The 22,147-nt window shown below is 36.5% G+C and overlaps 1 pseudogene; it reads left to right on the top strand.

The window, feature by feature from the left end:
* The first annotated feature begins 1,044 nt into the window (after positions 1–1,044).
* On the top strand, positions 1,045–17,392 carry LOC115283437 (annotated as a pseudogene).
* The last annotated feature ends 4,755 nt before the right edge of the window (positions 17,393–22,147 follow it).

Raw genomic sequence — 22,147 nt, 5'->3', positions numbered from 1 at the left:
ACAGACAGACAAACACAGAGGGAACAGAAGCACACAAACGCACAGACAAATCAAACAAACAAAAATTTAAAAGAGGGAAAGGGAAGAAAGAAAATGGAGAGGAAAGAGACAAAAAGAAGAGAAGAAAAACATTAAATAAATAAAGGGGGTCAGAGACAACGAAAGACAATAGATAGTCTAAAAGTGTATGACCAGTTGAGGGGACAGATAAGGATGAGATACAAAAGAGTATATCTGCATTGCAAGAAAGAAAAAAAAAGAGGAAGAAAGGAGAAAGAAAAATAAGGAGTAAAAATTTTTAAAAATTTTTGAGTAAAAATATAATAATAAAAATAGTTACAAAAAAAGAAAAGAGATGAAAAAAGAAAACGAAAAAAAGTAGCAGCTCCCCCTTGCAGATAGGTGTGATTTGGTGTAGTAGGTCTTGGGGGCTGCTCTCAGAGGCTCCGCCTTGGTAGCTGCAGAGAGTAGAATGGTGGCACACCAAGCTCCGCTGGAACTAAGCACTGTAAGCCACTCTAATGAGTCCAATCTCTTTGTGAAGCAGCTGAGCCTAGTTGTATTTTCCAGGTCCACCTCAGTTCAAAGTCCTAGTCCATGCACTTTTATGCTACCACAGATGAGATGTACTTGCTTTTGGCTGGCTTCTTAGGGAGCGGGATCAGTTTCTCTTGGCTCAGGCTGGGATTTGCGCTGATGCTGCTTGAGGCGAGGTGTGCTGCTTGAGGCGAGGTTGGCAACAGGAGGTGAAGTACATGCCCTACATACACTGCTGCAGACTCCCAGCTCCCAGGCAGGATAACGATTGCTAGGGGGAGGGAGCAGCTTCTCTTGGTGTCAACTGGGATTTGCGCTGCTGGTGCTGTGGTGCCAGGCTGTGCCAGAAATGAGCTGCAAGATCCTGCAGCCAGTAGCGTGAGTCCCGACTTCCCCGTCTCCAACCCCCTATTGGGATTGTGTAGGGGTATGGGCTATTTTTTCCCTGTTGGTACCTGGGATTCGGGATTCGCATGGCCAATGCTGGAGGTGAGATGTGCTGTGGAAATGAGGTGTGTGCTCCCGCTCCTGCGGCTGAGGTCCAAGTCAGCGGTCCTGGCGCCGCCACCAAGGCCGCTGCCTCCCCACCGGGATGGTGCAGGGCTTGAAATTGTTCTTTCCCTTGTGCCACCCGGGTTTGGGATTTGGACTACCCAGCAGTTATATATTGAGTGAGACTTTCTCTCCATGAGGGAGGTTAAACGTTCTTTATCTCTTCGCCAGAGACAGTACTATGTGCGTGTTCAGTTTCTCTGTCTCTTCCATTTGTCTATCGGGCTCCACGTGTTTTCCCCATGTTGGGCTGGGGCTCCCACCTCCCCTGCCCTTCTAGGTCTGGCCCGTTTTCCAATCTCTCCAGTTCACACTCACTCACTCAGGTATCTTTGAGGTTGTCTTCTTTCTGGAGTCCGTATTTTCTCCTTCCACTCTTGCAGATGGGAGTAATGTCCTTCTCAGTTTGATAGATGGGGCAGACGAAGTTTACAGTGCTCCCTTCCTCTCCGCCATCTTGGATCCTCCCTTGATGTGGCCTTTTTATCCTTTGGTGTGAAGGGGCTGTTCAGAGAGTTTTCAGGTTTTTCCAGAAAGAATTATTCTGTATGAAGCTGTACATTTGGTGTGTCCATGGAAGAAGGTGAGTTCAGTCTTTCTATGCCACCACCTTGAACTGCCTTCTTTGGCATTTTTGTTGACTAAAACTATAATCATAATTCTTAATTGAGAAAAATAAGTATGGAACTATTGCAGTATGATCCCTTAAAAATCTACATAGGAGAATTCTGCAAGACATATAGACATATAGCATGACATTACCAGTAGTTGTCTCTAAATGTTTTTTATTGAGGCACCTGGGTGGCTGAGTTGGTTAATTGGCCAACTTCAGCTGAGGTCATTATCTCACCATTCAGAGTTAGAGCCCTGCATCAGGCTCTGTGCTGACAACTCAGAGCCTGGAGCCTGTTTCAAATTCTGTTTCTCCCTCTCCCTTTCTGCTCCTCCCTCCACTTGTTCTTCCTCTCTCTCTCTCTCTCTCTCTCTCTCTCTCTCTCTCAAAAATAAATGTTACAAAAATTAAATAGTTTTTATTATGGTTGCTTTTTGCTTTTTATTTTTTTTTAATTTTCCTTTTTTTCTTGTTTCTATGATAAGATATTTCTATCATGAAAATGCATCATTTCAGTAATACTATAAAATGAACATGACGAACTTCATTTTAGAATAATAATGTAGTTACCAAGGCACCACTAATTCCAGAAGCATGGAATGCCACCTTGTACGACTATGTGAAAGTTAGATACTTCCCTTGAGCCTCAGTTTACTCATTTGTGATATGCAATAATGGCACCTATTTCACAAAGTTGTTGAGATGATTAAGGCAAAGTGTGTAAAAGTGTCTGACATCACATTCAGCACATTTATAGGAAACCAATATGTATTGAAGCTGCATCTGAATGATAGGTCAATAATCTGTATTTTACATAGGAATTAATAGACTAGAAGATATGCTATAGCATACTATTTAATAGAGAATTTTGCTCTTCAAACATGAACAATGTAGATTCCAGTATGGGACATAGTGAGACCACTCTTACACTGCTGTCTGGAGAGCTGGTAGAATATAAAAGCTTGGAAGGGCATGACCAGCCAAGCTCAGAGTACTCTAGACACCCACTCCACCAGCAGACACCAGAGCCCATGACCTCCCCTTTATGAGTGCAAAGACAGAGTAGTGTAACAACCCATGGTTTGCTCATTCTTTGTTAAAATGGAAAATGTCAACTAAAAATAATTGTCTTTAAATACTATTAATAAAACCTAAGATTTTTTAGCAAACAAATATCTAAAGAGACACTTATTTTCTAAAGCTTAGCTGGGACAATACAACTCACCAAATTGCTATATATTCAGTTTCCAAGACACTGATATTGGCAAGTTCTATATTGCCCTCTATTGGTAGTTGGAAGAAAATCCAGATGATAAATGAAGATGGCACTTCTGAGCCTGGAAAAGATTGGTTTGCTCACTCACTTAACAGAAAGTTATTGAGCAAGCACTATGTGACAAGTTCTGTGGCTCTAATGGGAATAGGATAGGACCCCTGCCCTCAAGGAATTTTCCACGATTATGGTAAACTAAGAGTAGATATGAAGAGATATGAAGGAAACCTCAGTTCTATTTCATTTTCTGTTAAGAGTGACTTTTATAATGGTACACAACAATACAGGGCCTTGATTCTTCAATTTTTAAATTATGGAAACATAATTGTCTTTCTTGATGACTATATATATGGGTGGTTTGAAACTGTATCAAGATTTTGTTGGAAAAAATTCGTTTTGAAAAATGCTGGCAATATTTAAAGCAATAGTGTAAACAAATAATTTCCTTTGTCTTGTTTCTTTCCCTGTGAATCCTTGAAAATCAACAAATCAGAATGCTCTTCATTTTAAGCCCATTTATCTTCATTTGAAGCTTTCGAAGGTGTTTTCTTTTTTCTGTTCTACAGTTTGCTAATCTTCAGCCTCTATGAATATTTTAAAATATATCATTATGGAATGGCAAATATGTAACTTGCTTTTTTTCTTTGTTCCCAAGTTGCTCACCAAATGATTTTATTTTTCAAAAGCAATTTAAAGTTTCAACTGATTAATCTATGCAAACTATTTGTTGACTTTGGTCTCTCAGCTGTTAGGTAATAGTTTCTGGATTCAAGAAGAGAGTTGTCTTGTGGCAGAAAATGTGGATAAGACTCTTGTCTTATGCAGTTGCACCAGTGCACCTGAGATTCTGCCAATAACACATTTTTTTTCTCTGCACCGTGGTATCTCCTTGGCTACCAGCTGCCAAGCCAGGTCTGATAGACTTTAGTGATCACTTAGTGGAAAACACAAACTTATATTTACCTAAAACAAGGGTGAAACTCATTTTTTAAAATTTGAAGTAAGAACCAAATTATAGTTTATAAAAATAAAGGTCTAATAATTTCATTCATTTATTTATTATCACTTTCAAATTCCTTATTGTTATCTACAGCCTCAGTGTACCTTAACATTCACCTCCCTGTTTTGGCCTCAACTTGTATTATTTTCCTGCTTGCTCATTACACTTATGTCACCCTCTTTCTTTTATAGAACATATGAAGTTCTTTTCCTCTCTAGGACTTTGCTCAGTCCATCTGTTCCCTTGGACTGGAATGATATCTTCTTCTTTCCCAAATTACTTATCACTGTCTCTCCCCACCCCACCCCACCCTATGCCCTACTACACATCAAGATTTGCCATCAGTTTAACACTGACTTATGCTCAAGCTCCTCAATCCAAACCTCATTTTCTTTAGGAAGACATCCCTGACTTTTCAGCTCAAGTCGTCGTTTAAAATACATTTTTTTCTGAAGGGGAAGAAAGTCAGTGTAGGTGAAGCATAGGAGAAAGACTGCAGTGGTGTGATACGGATTTGGCAAGGTAGGCAGGGGACACACCAAGCAGGGCGTTCCAAGCCTAGTTGACAGTTTTGTTAGTGGTAGTGTAAGAACAAGAGAGAGCTATTGAAGAAAATAATAGTGATGAGATTTGAGTTTTGAAGAGATCACCTTGGCTGTTCTGTGGACAATCTCCCTAAAAAGGGGGGATGGGTTACACAAGGATACCAGTTAAGAGGCTATCTGCAGGAGTGCCTGGTGGTTCAGTCGGTTAAGCATCCGACTTCGGCCCAGGTCATGATTTCATGGTTTTTGGGTTGGAACCCCATGTTGTGCTCTGTGCTGACAGCTTGGAGCCTGGAGCCTGCTTTGGATTCTGTGTCTCCCTCTCTCTCTGTCCTTCCCCTGCTCATGCTCGCGCTCTCTCTCTCTCTCTCTCTCTCTCTCTCTGTTTCTGTCTCTGTCTCTCTCTCTCTCTCTCAAAAATAAATAAATATTTAAAAAGAGGCTATCTGCAGTAGTTTATGAAGAGAAAATGCTGGCCTAGACCAGTGTGGTGACACTGGAGGTACAGAGAAGTTACTAAGTACCAAATATATTAACAAAGTGAAATCAAATTAATAAACTTTTCTGAAGGATGAGATTTGGAGAATGAAAAAAGTAGTGTCCAAAACTCTGCCTCATCCTGGCGTGTGCAATTAAAGGAATGGTGGAAATAACCGTTTTTAGGAGTAACTGTGTTTGTGGCAAGGGTGTGTGGAAGGATCGTAGGACAGTGGTGGGATTGTGGGCTAGCTCTAGATTTGGTTTAAAGTTTGTAAATTGCCTAGTAGAGTGCTTTATTTTACTATTACAACATTATGATAATTATAACTGACAGTAAATGCATACTTGTCCTGGGCATTGTTCTACGTCCTTCACATATATTAACTCACTTAGGCATCAATAAATAATAATGTTTCTTATTCCATAATTATCATTATCATTATTGCAATATATACTGCCTGTTTTCCTTGACAGAGTTAGTTAACATAAACAATTTCTTTTCCAATTCTGCTTTTTATTGACTCCACACACACAACTACCATATAGTGTAGGCACATTCTTCAGAGAAATTATAGCACAATTGATTAGATTATATCTGCTTTCAGTTCTATGCTAATCCTGAGAGCACATCTTGGACTAGTGATTTTGTTTAGTCTTGGAAATTTCCATGTATATAACCTTTCTTTAAACCTGTATTCAGAATGGGTTACTTTTGTCTGTGTATTGATTCCTATTAACTTCATTGCTATAAAGTGGCATTATTCACAATTCTCATGGTTATTTACTAAAGCCATATGTGTACTGACTAGAGAATTGTTGCCCAATTTAAGATAAAAAAATTGAATAAGGTTAGAAATAAAAGGTTGAGTTTTTGGAATGTCTGTTCACCTAAAAAAACAACTGGCAGCGTTTCTATTTTACTTTTGACAATTCAGGTTTATAAACTGAAGAAGAAAACCTATTAGAACTTTCTCTGGGCTAATGCTGACAATTTGAGGACCTAAAAATGCTTATGAATAGCTCATTTTGGAAGGCTGGCAAACTAGCTGAACTATTCCACATTTGAAATATCAAAATATAAGAAATTTGCAAGGTGTTTTGGAAATTGATTCAAGTTATCAGGTTGCCTAATGATGTCACTTCTCATCATCAGTACAAGCTTTGCTTTATCTGTAAATAGATCTGTACTTACCAAGTTGAGCGGTACAAAACAGAACATGTTATTTTTATTGTACAATAAAACACCATTAGCAGATATCCATTGCACTGAATAGGCAAGAGTATCAACAGTACGTGTTTCTCTCTAAGCTTGATTTTAGGTAGAAACACTTGGGCCAAAATAAAACAAAACAAGACAAAACAACAGTGGCATTAGAGATGATCTTTAGATTTTATTGGAGACATGAAAACATAGATTACTGTATAGACTTACAACATTTTCATTTGGTTTCAAAATCTGTTGCAGTGATCTCAGAACTTTAAATTTTGCCAATGGTGGTGAAAAAAAAAAGAGACATGACTAAAACAACTGACAGACTGAAATGCTAAATGAGATTTGGGATACAATATAGTCTGTGGAAGTTCGTTCAGTCTCACTTGCCACATTTACTTCTTTTTACAAAACAGGAGAAACATCCAATGAGGGATTGACAATGAAGACACTTGTTAGAATTTATATTCAAAGAAAACCATTAATTTGTAGAGAAGATGATACAGGAAGCTGAGTAACTGTAGTTGCCCCAAACCTGGATGAATAGTAACTTACAATTGGACTACAATATATGGTAATAGGAAAAGCTGCCTTATTATCTTCACAATAGCTGTTGCACTTTGGAGCTATCCACACCACCAAGGAAGAAATCTGATTGAGCCCAAGAGGCAGCCTGTGCCCTTACTATGAGGTTGATTTTTCCAGCCAGGCAAATGTACGTGGGAAGTTTGACTTTGTTGTTCACAGTGGTGCAGATGGTGCTGTCCGAAGCCAGAATCTCTGTGCCACCAGAGCAGCATGGAGAAGCTTTCAGTTCCTCCTGAATCAAATTCTGGCTCTTGCAGCAGGCAAGTCATGGAAGAGTGCCAAATGTTCCTGCCAAAAAGCTACTGAATTTTCTTTCTTTCTTACATTTATCCAACTTTTTGCTTGAAATATTAGAGTTGTACAATGTGAGTTAAGAAGAATTTTTTTTCATTTTTAAGACTATTTCTGATGCTTTGAATCATAGCAACATGCAAAATTAAGTTTTAAAATAAACACTCTTCATTTCTATTTTTCTTTAAACTGTAGTTGATTTAGAAATAAACGCTTAGCTTAAAATGCAGAGTACAGTCTCAAAATAATTTTTTAATGATAAGCCCATTATAATTTCACATGGCTTGCCAATTGGTACTGACTGAAACTTGTCACTGGAACAAGGTTTACAAGTGATCTTTCCACACCACATTACAGGGATTTTGATACATAACTTTCAGAACTGTCATTACCTCTCTTCTAATCCTATGTATGGATGGTAATCTCTACCAATAACAAGCTTCTCTGAGAGCAGAGGCTGTGCCTTTGCCATGTTTGTATGCATCTATTCTCCTTCCTTTCAATATAGTGCAGTGCTTTGCAGAGTAAACATTCTAAAATGTTTACTAAAAGTAGAGTAAATTTTATTCTAGTCACTTATTTCACCCTTTAAAGCAATTCTGTGTTATTTTTTCTTATCCCACATCACAAGCTAAGAGAGTTAAATGTTTTTCTATAGTGATGCCCTAAGAATTTTCTCAGAAACAGGGTCATGTAGAACTGATAGAGAAAGAATAGAAAAATGTTATTAAGTGGTTCAGTCTAGTGCTTACTGTTTAGGGTCCAGGCTAATGAGGAAAAATTCATTTTCTTGGTTGGAGAAAGATATTATTGTTATTATTGTTTAATTTGTCCTTATTAAATTAACCAAATAGAATAATTATAATATACTGTAATAAAAGTTATGTGAAGGTGGTCTCCCTCTCAATATATCTCATTGTAATGTACTCACCCTTCTTGCAATGATATGAGATGATAAAATGCCTTTGTGATGAGATGAAGTCAGCTGAATGACATAGGCACTGTAATTTAGTGTTAGGTTACTAGTGACTTGGTAATATGATATGTCAGAAGGAAAATCCTCTACATCTGGACTGCAGTGGACTTAAGGTAACTGAAACTGCAAAATGCTAATCTTTGGACAAGGAGGGAATACTATATGTCTTTTTTACTCACAATTTTGTTTATCATTGCCATTCAAGTGACTTCTCACTTCCGTTAAAGGTGAAGTTCAAACTCCTGCACAGCTGCCAAGATCTTCTATATCTAGCGTTAAACAACTTTTCTAAATATGTCTCATGATTTCCTTTAAGAAACACGTGAATCTATTCAATATTTCTAAGATATGCTTTGCATTTACCCTTGTTTGTACCTTTGTTTCTACTGTTTACTCTTAGGAATGCTATTCATCTTCTCTTCTGCCAGTACTATTATTATTTGTCTTTTCAGGTGCAATTCCAGAGTTAAACACAATACTTGGCACAGTAATGATTTGTGGAATGAATGGGTGGACTCAAGTTAGACCTCACCTAGGGCTTGTTTGAGCCCATAATGATCCTTTCCTTTTAGGATTTATATTATACTGAATATCTCTAAATATAGTTTGCTATTTAGCAAATTTTCCTCACATTGTTTAATTTGAATATGTCTTTCTAGAGTTTAGCTAATTCTAAACTCTTTTTGGACAAGTACTACCTTCATCTTTTACATTCAGTATCTGTCACATAACCAAACGTAGTCCTTTTAGACAAGTACTAACTACATCTCTTGAACAAGTACTAACTACATCTTTTACATTCAGCATTTGTCACATAGCCAAACATAGAATTTTCCACATAGTCAGTTTACAATTTACATGTGTAGATTACTCACAGTAACTCAGTAACTACTTGGTGCCAAATCAAATATGAAAGTAGAGATAGTGATACGGACTGAAGATTTTAAGTCCTTTTTACCCTATGAATTGACTGACCCTTCTCTTTTAGAGCCTCTATAATTTTAAGTCAAAATGGATATTATTTAGCTTTTTTTTGTGAGGGGGAAAAGCCTTCAGTTTTTCCAGGATTTTAAGTTAATTGTCTTCTGAGATAATATTATGTTAATATATTTGAATTATATATGAAGAAATACAGCAGAAGTTAAGTCTACAATACTAGAAAAACCAACAACACAAATATTGATTTGATCATTTACAAATCAATTGCTGAGAAAATTTAAAAAAACAATCAACCAACCCAGCAAGTCTCCATACCATGAAGATTGTAACACAGCATATTACTTCCACCTTTGTAATTATATAGCTGAAGAAGGATGTTTTGTTTAAATATTAACCTAAAGATGCACAGTAACATTGCTGCTCATAGATAACTAAGAAGATACAGCTTCAAAGTATCTATTTGATCTTCACATTGGAATTGGATGCTATTAATTTCAATAAATACATATACTCTATAATTAAAAATATGACCAAGACTAAATCAGGAGGTATAATTACTTATTAAATGAGAAGCTAGTGAAGAGAGGGGAAGTTGGATAATGTATTACAATTCTTTGAGGACAGGTGTTCCTCAATACTCACTTACTGTCGTTTTTATAGATCCCTAAGAAACATTCAAGCTGAGGGGTACCTGGGTGGCTCAGTTGGTTAGGCCTCCGGCTTCGGCTCAGGTCATGATCTAACAGTTTGTGGGTTTGAGCCCCGCGTTGGGCTCTGTGCTGACAGCTCAGAGCCTGGAACCTGCTTCAGATTCTGTGTCTCCCTCTCTCTCTGATCCTCCCCTGCTTGTACTGTCTCCCTCTCTGTCTCTCAAAAAATAAGTAAAAAACATTAAAAAAATTTAAATAAAAAAAGAAACATTGAAGCTGATGCAAATAATAAAGTTATAATGTAGCAAAGGATAGAGATACACAGTCATTTGAGTCATTTAACATATGGAATTCTAAAATTCTTATAATTTAAATTAATATGTATATGTGTGAATGTGTAAGTGTATGTATATGTGTGTTTGCATGTTTGTAGGAAAAAGAAAGGAAGAAAAGGAAAAAGAGGAAAAGGGTCTTAGTTATAATGTATGTAGTTAAGTAACAGAGGTACACTAAGACTAGCATAAGTGAAAAAAGGGAATTTATTGTAAGAAACACAGTGTTCCAAGGAAACCCAAGTAGAAAGGGAAGTTTCAGCCTCATGAGTAACAAAAACATAGCCTCTGTGGAGTTTATGATTTTCTATGCTCTTCATTTACCCGAACAGCTGAGGCTGACCCACATCCCTTCATTACAAGCCCAAATTACAAGGAGAAGAATCTGTTTGATACAACTTGAGGTAAATGTTCACTCTCATTGATCAGCTGTGGATTAGGGGAGGGTCCATAAGAAAAATCAGCCCAGCTTACATCAAATATTTCCACACATCCAATCATCTTGGACTCAGAAGACATTGCAGTATCAGTTACATATTATACAAATAACACCTGGCACCCACCCCTGTTGGGAGATTATAGGAAATGTGTCCTAGGATAGGCAGACACCCCAAAAAGTAAATATTATAGTTAGAAATAGGGAATAGGAAATAAACTGAAAAAAGGGAAATTTAATCATCTTAGTGTTATATGGTAATTTAGTTTTGATATATTTAATGCAAAATTCAGGGCAATTGCTATTTCTCATTGTATCCTTTATTGTTACTATTCTTCCTACCATATCTGATAAGAATTTAAAAAATTTTTATATTGATGATTTATGTGTAATTATAATGCAATGGTGGTTTACTACACACAAACTCTAATTATCATCCTAAATAAAAAAAAATCTAAATGAAAACCTAAATAGACCTTTTATATACTCATTAACATGATATGTAAAATCAAGATGGTGCATAGAATCCTCTACATAGTGCCCTACTTTGATGAAGCAGAATTTACCAATTAACGTCCAGTTTCCTTACATTTTAAAAAGTGTCTGTATCCATTAGCTGAAATTAAGATGACATATTTAATAGATTAAATAATTTTCCATACAGTCTTGTAGCATCTATATTTTACAATGCTCCTGTCTAAAAATGCTTACTCTTCTTTCAAACTCATTACAAGTGTATTTTTAACTAACTGAATTGTTGCATCATCTTTTGTTTCTTTTAACAATATCCATTGAGAGTTTACTATGAATTTTGACACTAAGCATTGAATTTTATGAGCTCTGTCAGTCCTGTGGGGTATTCAAACAATTTAGCCTGATATGGGTAAGGTGACTGTAACATATAGGAACATAGGGGTTGTAAGGCTGGCAAAATTTAGGTTGGTAGTAGCTAATAGAAAAAAAATAAAATATTTAGGGGGAAATGTCTAATATTATAAAATACATTCAAATGTAAATATGTGTTGAAAATGAAACAGGTATGCAAATTATATTTTTAAGGGGCCGAAAAGGGGTAAGGGTGAATGCACTGATGAAATGATTACACTGAAGCACTCTGCTTAATTTATAGTAACCAATTTGGTGATGTGGAAAATGTACTGGGCTGGAAGTTAAGTGACCTGGATTCTAGCTCTGGGTGAGACAATTATGGGGCATGTGAGTTTGGACAAGTCACCTTTCTTTCCTCAGTCTCAGCTTCCTCAATGACAAAATTAAAAAAAAGTAGGACAAATGGTCTTTAGGGTACCTTTCAGCCATCTGATCTTATTATCTAAAAAATTTGTAAAATTTTCATTTTTGATTCTGCTAATCCATGCAATTACATTCTGTCAGGGGTTGGTATCAAGAACTGATGTGATTCAATGATACCTATAAAGACTGTTTAGTTTGCATATCTCCTTTCTTTTCCCTGAAGTTGCAGATCTTGTTGATGCTGCCTTGGCTTCTCCTGGCTGAGGAGAAAGGAATTTCATTTTCAGGAAGAAGCTGAGGTAGGCTGGGTCCTGATGAATAGGAAACCATGGGAAGGGTAGCAGCCTAGAACATGTTGTGTTACACGTCTTTCTTTTGGCACTCTCTCACTGTGTAATAGTGTTGTTGAATCAGGGATAAGCATTATACAAATTTGAAAATTGTGCAGAACAAAAATGCAAACTAAAAGCAATGAGGTTATAGGGTGGCATCCTCTTCACTCCATCTCAGGCAAGCTTCAGGATTAGAAAAAAAGGTTAAAAGTGTGAGGCAGGTTATAATTTGGAGATTGAAGAATTCATTTTCTAATAAGAAAGCTAAATCGCATATTTAAAAAGAAACTTTTATTAAAGTAGTTCCACTAGGATGACTGAATAAGAAGTAGAGTGGGGTGCTTGGGTAGCTCAGTCGGTTAAGCGTCTGGCTTCAGCTTAGGTCATGATCTCACAGTTCGTGGGTTTGAGCCCCATGTCAGGCTCTATGCTGAGAGCTAGCTCAGAGCCTGGAGTCTGCTTCAGATTATGTACCTCCCTCTCTCTCTGACCCTCCTCTGCTCATGCTGTCTCTCTCTGTCTTTCAAAAATAAATAAAAAACATAAAATTTTTTAAAAAGTAGAGCAATTTTCATCAGTAAATTATCTTGTTAAATTAGATATAAATAATATTTTCATTCATGCAATCCACCATTTAAAAGAAATAAATTACTTGGATAACTTCCTGCATTTTCACAAGGTGAAATTCCATCACAATACTTGAGTAATTGAAACTGTGGTGATTTTTAAAGCCATCCAATTATAGGAATTCTGTGCAATTATTTTTCTATTAAAATTAACTTTTACTTACATGTGTCTCATTTTCTGTCAATGAGGATGTTTTAAAAAGCTTTTTCTAATAAATCTTTTTTCTGAATATTATTGTACTTATAGAGGGATATTTATTGATACTGTCAGATAATTGTAGAGCCCATAAAAGAAGGCATGATTATAAATGGTAGTATGTCTACTTATCTTCATTTTTCTGAGAGTATCAATAAACAATTGTGAAAGTGTCTTTCAGTGACCTATTGATCATAGTGCATTGAGTGGAACTTTGGAATTTTATAAATAATTTAATGAAAATGTTATGCAAGCATATTCTACTTAGATAGCCATGCATAATAAATATAGGACTAACTAGACCAGTGTGTCTTAACATTTTGAGAATTATATCTTTCTGTGATTTCACAGAATAAAAATTGAGGGATTCAGGCCAGTGTGATTGTTAGACTTTGCCCTCTATCCATGCTTAACTGTAGTTTTAAGATTAGAGGGAAAAAATGTAAGAGCATCAGAAAAATTTAAAGTTCAATTAACTATTTAACTGATCCCTGTCCAGACATTTTTTCAGTGAGCCCACACATGTCTAAGGTACCGTGTTAGACCTTGGGGATGCAGAGATTAAGCTGGTCTCAACTCTCAAGTAGGTCACAGTCCTATAAGTTGTTTGTGAATAGCACAGAGTGGGAAAGTTATATAATGCCCTGGGTCCGGATGTGTACTTAGGGGTTGGCAGTGCTGTGGGGGGAAGAATGAGGAGTTTATAGGAGCAAGCTGTGACAATTTCTACCTCAGCAGAATCAGTTTACTGACTCAGATCCACAATCAATAAAAGTTATTTTGGAAAAATGGTTCCTTTCTCCACAGGTTTCCTGCTTTTTAATTGTAAGTAATTAATTTGCATCATCTCTTAGGGGTGAGAGATGGACAAAAATTAGAATGGAATTTCAAAGACAAGGAGAAAGAGAAATACATTTATTTTAGGCCAAAACCATGCTGTTAAACCATGGACCCCTGGATAGAGTTATTACAAGTCTAAATATTGTTGTCCTATATATCCAAAGGTTTGGATTAAACTTTAAAATTTTTTAATGTTTTATTTATTTTTGAGACAGAAAGAGACAGAGCATGAGTGAGGAGGGGAAGAGAGAGAGACACACAGAATCAGAAGCAGGCTCCAGGCTCTGAGCTGTCAGCACAGAGCCTGATGCAGTACTTGAACTCACAAATGTGAGATCATGACCTGAGCTGAAGTCGGAGGCTTAAACGACTGAGCCACCCAGGCGCCCTTGGATTAAACTTTTAGTTTCATTAGAAAATCTATGTTTAAAAAAAAAGATTTAAACTGTGCATGGTAGATTTTTGCATTGCTCTTCCATTTCAGCGAAACAAACAATCCAGTGGAGAAGGCAATGTGCTTGATGTGTAATGAAATCAGGTTGAAATCAGGTTCTGTTCTCAAGCAGGCTTTCCTGAAAATTTATAAGGTTGAAAAGGAAAAAAGAGTGTACTCAGCTTTTTTAGGAGTAAATTTGGGCTGTAGTTACACAATTATAAAATAGTTAACTTCAAAGTGAAAAATGCATTTAAGTATGGCAAAATTACAGTTAACAATGTGAGTGCTCATTGAAATAAACAGAAACAATGCAGCAATCTATAAATTTAGTGCAGTTCTTGAAGTCCATTGTGAACTGGATGTGGAAGGGATATATGTGAGGAAGACTGGCACTTTTGAGTGTGTTAAGAAGTAGACAAGTGTTAAGAAGTAGACAAGGAAAGAAGAAGGCCCAGAGAAATCATAATTGTGGTAAAATAGGCTGTAAATGTTTGAAAAAGAAATGATTGCCAGTGAATCATCTGTTAATGACCAAGAAAATAGAGAAAGTTAATTTTGACAATATCAGATAGTTTGAAAATATATTTAAAAAAAAAAGCTAGAGTCATTTAAGATATTAACAACATTGAGGGAAAGATATCAGTGAAGTGTTATACAGTTTGGTAAAATTAGGTCTCTTTTTGTTTAACATCCTTATTAATAAGTGAATAACATTAAATACATTCATAGCTGATACTGAATTATTATTAATTATTACAAATATGAAGAACTAAGATTTGCCAGGTTACAAACATGGTAGATAGACAAAGACAGATTTAAAAATAAATGCCATACGTGGCAATGTAATGCTTGTACATATTGAGTGGTAAAGAAATAAAAGTAGGTAATATCTTTCTCTATCTGGCCGCTGACAGATCCATTTCTGAATAGCAACAGTAGAAACAATCACACCAGTAAAAATGTTAAGAGATGTCCTATTAAAATATGTCAAAGGACAACATTAAAATGCAATAAAAAAATAAAGTCCAAGTGGTAAATCCATAAGATAAGAGAATTTGAGAATATTTGTACAAAAGACATCACACCTAAAACAGTGGTTGGAAGAGAGGGTTGGTCTACAATACAAAATATGTGAAATCAAGAGACGCTCTTGATTAGCATTTATAAGAACAGTTTATAGAAGATTGAGGAAGTGATTACGTGGATCTGGAGTACTGTTATTTTTCAAAGGGTCAGAGAATACATTTAATGAGCAGGAATGAGCCATTCCCCCAAACAGGACTTACCTATGAAGGGTTGTCAGTCATTTTTGCCTCATTTGTGCGAGGGCCACAAGAATGAGGAAACGTCCCCTCTTGAAATGTCATATCTTTTACAAGCATACTACTTTAATTATCACAATCTAAATTTCCCATGGAGAGCAGATCCCTGACTGTTAGCAGATCCCTGGAAAGTTAACATTCCAACATGGTCACTTTAAGGAGGGAAATACTAGTCATATTTTGTAGTATATATGCAGTAGTAGACAAAGACTTTGCAGCCAATTGTGTAAGCTTGTATGTAATTAAACATTGGTGTTCTTAGGGACAATTGGTGCTCTTTCTTTGAGGGAAAGTGCTCATATGTTTGAGTTAAATTCTTTCTTCCAGAAAGGCCATTTTGCTCTGTGAAGAAGTAATTTAGTTCAAAAGGGAATGAATTCAGTACCATTAAACTTTTCAGGAGCTACATTTTTTTTAATTTATTAAAGCAAATCGTGGATAAAGTAATTTGCCTCAATTAGATATCACTTTGAATCTCAGAGAGAGTGTATTGTACTTACCATACTCATACTCATGAATTTTCTTTTGATTTTCCAGTTATGGAAATTTGTTATGAATTAGATACAAGTTTAATAAGATAAGGCCCACTCCATTGTTCAAAATAGCTTGTGTTCAGCAATAACTTTGCACATGTCTCAGTTACTGTTAAACACAGAATACATTCTCAAGATTTACACCCTTGTCTATTGAGGATATAGAAATTATGGTCCTTCATTAAAAGGAGTTTATAAAGTTCTTAGTTTTGACAGGAAGGCACCTGAGGCAGACAATAGAAAACTTTCATGGAGGTGTTAAGGACTGACTTTTTAACAACTATGAAAGTGCTTTAAATATTAAACCTTATGAAACCAGTAATTACATTTATTATTTAAGAGGTATAATGAGAAGAAATAAAGCCAAGAAAACTTTAGGAAAAAATACCTAGAATTAGTGCCAAATAAGCAACTCTTCTGATGACTAAAGTGTAGATGAAGTTTATTGGTAAAAAATCTATTACTGCTCTGACTTAAAATGAGAATACAAGAAATGTGCCAGAGGAAAGCAAAAAACATTAGGGAGCTGCAATTTAAACATTAGGCAGTGACCATCTGGCCACCCTCTTGGCTCCTTGGCTCATACCATTTCCATAAATCTCACATTAACCAATACTTATTGTGTTTTGCCTACCAAACAGTTGAAGTAGTCACGTTTTTCTTTTCATACCCCTCTTAGGGTGTATTGCTGCACTTCAACTGCCAACAATGGAACACTACTTTGTTTGCTTGTGATCCAAGTCATTTGTCAAACATAACATGGACCTTCTTATGTTATAAATCAGTTGCTCTAAGAATTGAAATGTGAGTCAGAATAAATTGTTTCCAAAAAAAGTATTAGTTTTATTATTTATCATGTATTATACTCAAGGCATTTCTTACCCCATGAAACAGAATTGGCTTCAAAGGGTAACCAGTTACAACCAAACACCTCACTACCACAACAAAATCAAGCCTAGCTATATTTTCCTTCTGCCTTATTTATCTTATCCAGTATCTTATACATATTTAGGAAACTAGATGAAGAAAAATCTTTTTGATGCCTGATTTAAAAGTTTCGTTTCACTCTGTGGGATTATATACACAGGCAACAATTCTTTGATAACCTAATCAACATATGTTTATTTTTGCTATGACTCTTTATACAGTAACTTTAAGAAAGCTGAGCAGCTAGTAGAGATGCCTGACACTTTGATCTGAGGACCAGTCAACAGCTGGATAGAGCGGACCAAGGACCACTTATACCTGAGATGGACTACAGATCACCAAGTACCAGCAGTGAAAATCCAAGTAGAATGTAGTAGGACAGTCTCATTGACTAACCAAGAATGTTGCCTGTACCTGAGGTGAGCTCATCATCAGCAAGCACGTGTGGTGGATTTCAAGGTGCAACTGAGACAAGCATTCTTAGCTGAGACGCAAAGAGGTGGGTAAATGCAGTACTGGAACATTAAGGTTGCTGATTACAAGAGAAAAGTAAGCTAACAGTATGTTGATGTATTTGAAGCAGCTGACACTATAATAAAGATGTTGTACATAAGGAAAAAGATAACTAACTATATTTGACTGTTCTATTGGAGTATTGTTACAGGTATATTTGCCTATCACAGACATTTTTATTGACTGAAAACAAGGAATTATCTTCATAAAAATACATATAGTTCCTAGTTTGTGATTATTTCACTTATGAGTTTTTAACTTTATGATGGTGTCAAAGCAATACTCATTCAGTAGAAAATGTACTTAAAATTTTGAATGTTGATCATGTTACAGGCTAGTGATATGCAGGATGATACTCTTTTATGATGTTGGGCCAGTGGCAGTGAGATTTAATACCCAGCAATCCAAGTGAACACTAGGGAAAACAATTGATATATATATACATAACCATTCTGTTTTTCACATTGAGCATAGTATTCAATAAATTATTTGAAATATTCAACACTTTATAGTAAAATAAGCTTTGTGTTACATGAGTTTGCCCAATATTAGGCTAATATAAGTATTCTGAGCATGTTTAAGGTGAACAATATCTGTAAATCAACCTAATTTCAATACTCCCTTTATGAAAAAGTCCAAGGCCCTATGACCCAGGGATCTTGACATAAAACTATATTTTATTAATTTATTTATGTACTTGACTTCTTGGTAGTTCTAATAAACTCAGGTTTAAAATACAATTGAGGAAAGTTTCCAGGAGAGGGACAAGATGGTGGAGAAATAGGGAGTTCTGTACTTCCCGCCTGCTTCTCTCAAACAGAGAAGGGCTAAAACCAAAGGACGCTGAACTGGAAGAGGCTGGGAGAAAAAGTGACAGAGTCCACTAAGAAGACAGCCTCATAGGTGAGTGATTGTGAACTGAGGAAGGTAAAAACGGGCTTGGACACGGAGGCATGAAAGGGAGGGAACCCCTTCTGCAGACAGTCAAGAGGAAGAGAAAGAGTGGCTGAAACTGCTCTTAGAACTGTCCCAGGAGAAGAGAAAAACCTCAGCCCATCTATAACTGCAACTCATTCAAAGAGAGATCCTATCACTAACTGAAGAGCTTTCTTTGAGCTGGGTGTACCAATCTGGAAATCTGCCCCTTCTCTCCCCCCAAAGCTAGATGGTATGCAAGGGACTCAGTCTGCAACAGGAGGAATGTCTCCCCTACTCAATTCCCAGATAGAAAGAGCCCTGGCTTGAGGCATTACATTTCAGACCCTATTATTAAGGCTCTTAAAGTAAGATCTGGAAACGAGGCTGGGCATGGGACATAGAACATGGCCCACGTTGACTGCACCCGTGCCACAGGGAGATCAGACACAAAAGAGTGATTTGCAACACTTGCTTTGAGAAGGGACTGGGGCACTACCATTTTCCTTCACACAACCACCAAAGTGGGGCCTCGGGGAGCAGACCGTGGAACCCACAGTGGAGGCCAGAATTGCCTACAACAAACCATGCCCATATGCACTGGAGAGCTGCATTTTTTTTTAACCAGAGCCTGAGGCAAGACCAACATTGATGCATTGCCTTGATTAACTTTAATTCAATTCTTACTATTCAGATATATTCTCCCTGATCTCATTCTTATATCTCCTCTCCACTGGACTGTGTGCTCTGGTTATAGGTTTGCATAAACAATCACATTTAATACACTCTCTTGAAGTATATTCTATACCTCTGTCAATACCTTCCTATCTCTCTCTTTCTGGAATAATCAGACTACATAGTTTCTCTGGGTAACATTATCGTCATTTCTTTCTCCATGCCTCCTACCATATTCTCCTCTTTCTCTGAAATAAGCCTGTAAGACTTTCTGCCTGGTCAATATACAATTCTCTTTCTCCCCACCCCTGTCGTTTCTCTCTTTTTATATGCTCTTCCATCACCACTACCTCCACCCAGCTCTTTATTTGTAACTGGGATTTCTGGATTTATGCCTTTATACTGCCCTTTGTCTTTTGCGATTTTGTTTTTGCTTTGTTTTTGTTTTGTTTTGTTTTCTCTTTCGGCTTGGTTCTTTATTTGATTTGTTTGTGCTTTTGTGTGATTTTGTTCCTTATTTGCCTGTCTGTTTTCCCTTCCAGGACTACCTCAAGAAACCAGCCAAAGTATACATGGTGGAGAGCCTCAAATATCACTCTGTGTAGGGAAATGAAATGATCAAAGTCTCAACAAGAGAGACCAAGGGACACCATTAAAAGAACACTTCCTGTATGGACAGGCCCTGACAGTCAATAAGCTTCCTTTAGTATAGAAGAACTCGCAGGTGTAGAGCACATAACAAGCTTTTAAAACTGACAAGAGACAGAAAGCTAGGCAAAATGATGAAATGGAAGAACCCTGCTCTAAAGAAATTCCAGGAAAATGTGACAGCTAAAGATAAAGAATTGATCAAAACAGATATAAGCAACATAAATGACCAAGAATTCAGAACAATAGTCATAAAATTAATCGCTGAGATTGAAAAAGACATAAAAGACAGTAGTGACTCCATTGCAGCAAATATCATGGAACTTAAAAATAGTTGTGCTGAATTAAAAATGCTATAAATGAGGTGCATAATAAAATGGAGGTGGCCACTTCATGGATTAAAGAGGCAGAAAGAATAGGTGAATTAGATAACATAAATATAGAAAAAGAGGAAGCTGAGAAAAAGAGAGATAAATTGATAAAGGAGCACGAAAGGAGAGTTGGAGAACTGAGTGATACAATCAAATGTAATGATATCTGTATCTAGGAATTTTAGAAGAAGAAGGAGAAGAAGAAAGAGAAAGAGGCTGAAGGAGTACTTGAACAAGTTATAGCGGAGATCTTCCTCAATCTGGGGAAGGAAACAGACATTGAAATCCAAGAGGCACAGAGAACTCCCCTCAGACGTGGCTTGAATTGACTTTTGGCATGACATATCATAGTGAAAATGGCAAAATATAAGGATGAATAGAGAATTATGAAAGCAGCTAAGGATAAAAGGGCCCTAACATACAGACATATCAGAGTACTTGCACATCTATCTACTGAAACTTGGCAGGCCAGAAAGGAATAGCAGGAAATATTCTATGAGATGAACAGAAAAAATATGCAGCCAAGAATCCAGCCAGGGGAACTCTATGAGGGAAATGTTGCATGGAACACAAGGCACCAGAGACACCACTGCAAGCAGGAATCCTACAAGGAACACAATGACTCCAAACCCATATTTTTCAATAATAACACTGAATGTAAAACGGACTAAATGCCCCAATCAAAAGACATAGGATATCAGAATTGATTAAAAAAAATCCATCTATTTGCTGTCTAAAAGAGACTCATTTTAGACCTGAAGACACCATCAGATAGAATGTAAGGGAATGGAGAAGTATCTATTAGGCAATTGGAAGTCAAATGAAAGCTGGGGTAGCCTCACTTATAAAGGAAAACTGGAATTTTAAGTAAAGTCAGTAACAAGAAATGAAGAATGGCATTATATAATAATTACAGGGTCTATCCATCAGGAAGAGCTAACAATTATAAACATCTATGCACCGAATTTGGAAGTACCCAAACAGATAAAACAATTAATCACAAACAGAAACAATTTTATTGATAAGAATGTGCTAATAGCAAGAGATTTTAACTCTCCACTTATATCAATGGATAGAACAACTAGACAGAAAAACACCAAAGAAACAATGGACCTGAACAACACATTGGACCAGATAGATTTCACAGGTATATTTAGACCTCTACATCCTGAGGCTATGGAATTCACATTCCTCCCGAGTGCACATGGTATATTCTCCAAGAAAGATCATATACTGGGTCATAAAGGAGCCATCAATAAATATAAAATAACGGAGATTGTACCATGCACACTTTCAGATCACAATGCTATGAAACTTGAAATCAATCAAAGGAAAAAGTCTGAAAAACCTCCAAAAACATGGAGGTTAATGAACACCCTAATAAAGAATGAATGGGCCAATCAGCGAATTAGAGAAAAAAAATAAAAAGTATATGGTAACAAGTGAAAATGAAAATCCAACAATCCAAAGTCCTTGGAATGCAGCAAAGGCAATCATAAGAAGAAATTACATTGCACTCTAAGCCTATTTCAAGAAACTAGAAAAAACACAAATACAAAAATGTAACAGTGCACCTAAGGAACTAGAGGCACAGCAACAAGAATGCCCCAAATCCAGTAGAAGAAGAGAAATAATAAAGGTCAAGCCAGAAATAAACAAATAGAATCCAAAAAAAAATCCACAACAAACAATAAAGAAAAAGTCCAGCAGACCAATGAAACCAAGAGGTGGTTTTCTGAAGAAAGAAACAAAATTATTAACCTCTAGCCAGGCTTCTCAAAAGGAAAAGAGAGAGCACGCAAATAGACAGCATTAGGAATGAAAATGGACCTATTACAACCAATCCCTCAGAAATACAAGCAATTATCAAGGAACACTATGAAAAATTATATGCCAAGAAACTGGACAACCTAGAGGAAAAGGACAAATTTCTAAACACACACACACACACACACACACACACACACAATTACACACACTACAGAAATTCAAACGGGAAGAAATAGAAAATCTGAACAGACACATCACTAGTGAAGAAATTGAATCAGTTATCAAAAATCTCCCAAAAAATAAGAGCCCTGGGCCAATTGAATTCCGTGGAGACTTCTACCAGACATTTAAAGCAGAGTTAAAATAGAAA

Source organism: Suricata suricatta, chromosome X (genome assembly GCF_006229205.1).
Source record: "Suricata suricatta isolate VVHF042 chromosome X, meerkat_22Aug2017_6uvM2_HiC, whole genome shotgun sequence".
Lineage (NCBI taxonomy): Eukaryota > Metazoa > Chordata > Mammalia > Carnivora > Herpestidae > Suricata > Suricata suricatta.
Note: the sequence above shows the minus strand (reverse complement) of the source record. Positions and strands in the feature narration are given on the sequence as shown.